Raw genomic sequence first — 3,300 nt, forward strand, 5'->3', positions numbered from 1 at the left:
CCTCATGTTTCCATGCAAAGGTAGATTTTCTTCTTTTGAGGAAGGATACGATGTCTTCTTTCATTTGTCCAAGGATCCCTGATCCGATATAGATTTTGGATTCAGGATCATCGGGATCCAAGAGGATTTCGTCCACATCCTGCTCTTTTGCCTCCAAGACACTCCTTGGAGGATACTTTAATTGCTATTGCTCCCTTGCTCTCGAGGCTGGTCTCATTGATGAGGTGTAACAATCCTTAGCCTCCTGTTGATCACTATCGATCTTGATTATTCCCCAAGGGCTAGGGAGCTTCACACATTGATGGTAGGTGGATGGGACTGCCTTCATATCGTGTATCCAGGGCCTGCCAAGGATAACATTACAACAAGACAAACAGTCAATAACACAAAATTTCTGATAATTATGTAATCCTTCCACGTAATGTAGCACCCATAATAATTTTTAACATTTACATAACATTAAAGTAAGCATTTTATATGAAAAATGCCACTTAACAAAAACTTTTACATCATAAGTATTTAAACATGTTTACAACATCCAAAACATCGTTAAAAGTGTTTACATAATCCACTTTTATTAAAAGAAAACTAGATTGAATGCGGAAGCATCATTGAGAGGTGTGTTCGGTTCTTGCTTGTGGCTTGATCTTCATGCGGAAGCATATAACATTCACCTAGAATCAAAACCAACAAAAAGTTAGTTTTGATAGTTTATTTACAAGTTAATACAAGTCCCCTGTATCAAACAATTACAATAACAAGGATTTGCAGGTTTTACACCCGTCGCGTGCCGTAATCGAAACTATGCTCAAAAACGGATTCGATTAACTATGATATGCAAAATTCAGCAAAAGTGACTGGGCTCTACCGTAACTTACGGTAGCCACCGTAAGTTACGGTAGCCACTGGGCAAAACTGGTCTGCCGTAAGGCAGTAGAAAACTGCCGTAACAATTTATTCGCTACCGTAAGTTTCGGTGGCTACCTTAACTTACGGTATCTTTCAAACTTAACATCTGAATTCACAAATTAATAGGCTTCGAGCCCTTGGCTTTAAAATTCATTTTTAAAGACTTTTCACCTGTTCGAGTTTTTAAACCACAAGCTTGTTTCTAATTAACCATTAAGCATACATCAACATGTTTATCTCAAACTCTTTAATTCGGGTTTGTAAATTTTATGAATTACGCGGCTAGTACCCAATCTATGCACATAATTCTTTTGACCTATTTCGAAGATTTAAACTTTTTAAGTTTAAATCTTTCCCCTTGGTTATGCACAATCTACTGTATACTTATCTGTAACCCACAATATGCGTACCTGGTTCGGATCAACATATTGACCCGTTTTAATACCTTGTCTCAATAATCGCTAATTTATAGCATCGCTAATTCATAGGCCGATTTATCCTGTGTGCATAAAGCTCCACAAACACTTATTAGTCGTTAATTGTTAAATGGTATCAACATTACCATTTGACCCGTTTGGTCTAAACGACCAAACATTTCGCGCTTATATTTGACTAGATCACCATTTTACCCTTTTTATTCGTTTAAGCTTACTTAGAAAGTAGCCATTCAAAAACTCATTTTTATTTATGTCATCCCATGACCAAATTACCATTTCACCCATTTTTACCATTAAACATGGTTTTTCGTCTTTTGATACGTTCCGACCCGTATCTTTTCGTGTCAAAATCATAATTTGAATATAACCTGGTCGTATTTATAATCTATAAATAAATACATATCCTACGATAAAGGTGTAAGCTTTACTTACCTCGCATCCAAACTATGCGTTACTTTTCCTTATTGATTTGTTTGACCCGCTTCGTCCTCAAGCTTCCACCTAGCTCGTTTAGCGTCAAACTAACATCATCATTCACAAGGTGGTTAGATTAGTCATTAACTAATACGACTATTCCACCTTACGTATTTTCTATGTTGAAATCATTATTCGACTTCGTCATTGGTTAATTTTAACTTTCTACTAGTTAACTACCTCTAATCATATGATACGTGAAATTAACTAAAATCTACATTGTGATTAGATTCCGTATTATCACGTATCACCCCTAATTGAATCAATTAGGAAATTACGTGTTTCATTCATAGTTTCGACATATGAACATTGTGGGCATAATTTATAGCATCAACAATCAAGTTTTGTATCACTGAAAATAGGCTGTTTTTGTTGACCTGTTTAACCTGTTTGCAAGTCTTCAAAAATTATGATTTTTTTATGTGGTGTACCACTCGGAGGGTTAGACCTTGTGTTAAAATTTCAAGATCTAACTCTTTACGAAAAATTCGTAAAAGTTCATTAACTAAGCTGCAATCAGATTCGTCACTTCTGACTGCAGCTTACGGAAAAATTCATTTAAAATTCCTCGTTTATCCGATTGACGAAATTCCAATTGGACATTTTTCTAATCACTTAGCACTTTCTACAGTACAAATTTGAGATCATAACTCAATTCCTAAATTGAGTTATGACATTCGTAATGGGCTGCAAATTCTGCCAGAAAACGCAGCTTGAACCTTTGATACGGAAAAATTCATAAAACGCTCAATTTTCGTCGAAAAAATGCGATTCCAGTTGGGTTTTAAAGATATTTCCTGGAATTACATTTTAGACTCAAGAAACACATGATTTTATCAGGTTTTTTCCAGGTTACAGCCAATACAAATCGGCTGTAAATTTTGATCAAGAATCGTTTGAATTTAGCTTTCAGTTTAAGCTTGTTCTTGACATCATAACACTATTATTTTGCAATCAAAACCCTAAAAACATCTCATACATGAATTTGGTATCAACAAAAACTTGAGCTAAGCATGATTTCAACATATACTTGTCTAGGGTTTACTCCTAGACACTACTATGTTCCTATTCTATCCATATAACAACATGCAACCATCAATTTCGAATTTTCTAAGATCACCCAGAAATTCAACTAGAGATTTCTCATGAAATTCACATACCTTATGACTCCTTTTGACGAGGTGATCACGATTCCATGTTCAGATTTTGATTTCAACTTGGATTGAGCCTTCAATTTGTGGGTTTAGTGAATTTTAGGGTTTTGAGGATGAGGGAGGTCGCCCTCTCCTGTTCTTGATCGACCAGACATCCAAATGGGGGTGTTTGGTTTTGTTTTTAATTAAAACTAATAATATAAGTTTCAATTTTAACAACATAGGCCCCTCCACTTTTGTTAATCATATAGTTTGGTTATTTTAGCCATATTTGTTCTATTATGTCAAGACGCCAACTAACTAGGTTAATATTCCTAGTTACTTGG

The 3,300-nt window shown here is 35.2% G+C and overlaps 1 long non-coding RNA gene across 1 annotated transcript; it reads right to left on the reverse strand.

The window, feature by feature from the left end:
* Positions 1-436: 436 nt before the first annotated feature.
* LOC110922175 lies at positions 437-3,300 on the reverse strand. The gene is made up of 3 exons (XR_004887373.1): positions 2,981-3,300; positions 1,779-1,867; positions 437-674 (listed from the first exon to the last, which is right to left on the reverse strand). It is a non-coding gene; the product is annotated as an uncharacterized LOC110922175 (long non-coding RNA).

Source organism: Helianthus annuus, chromosome 17, assembly GCF_002127325.2.
Source record: "Helianthus annuus cultivar XRQ/B chromosome 17, HanXRQr2.0-SUNRISE, whole genome shotgun sequence".
Taxonomy (NCBI): Eukaryota; Viridiplantae; Streptophyta; class Magnoliopsida; order Asterales; family Asteraceae; genus Helianthus; species Helianthus annuus.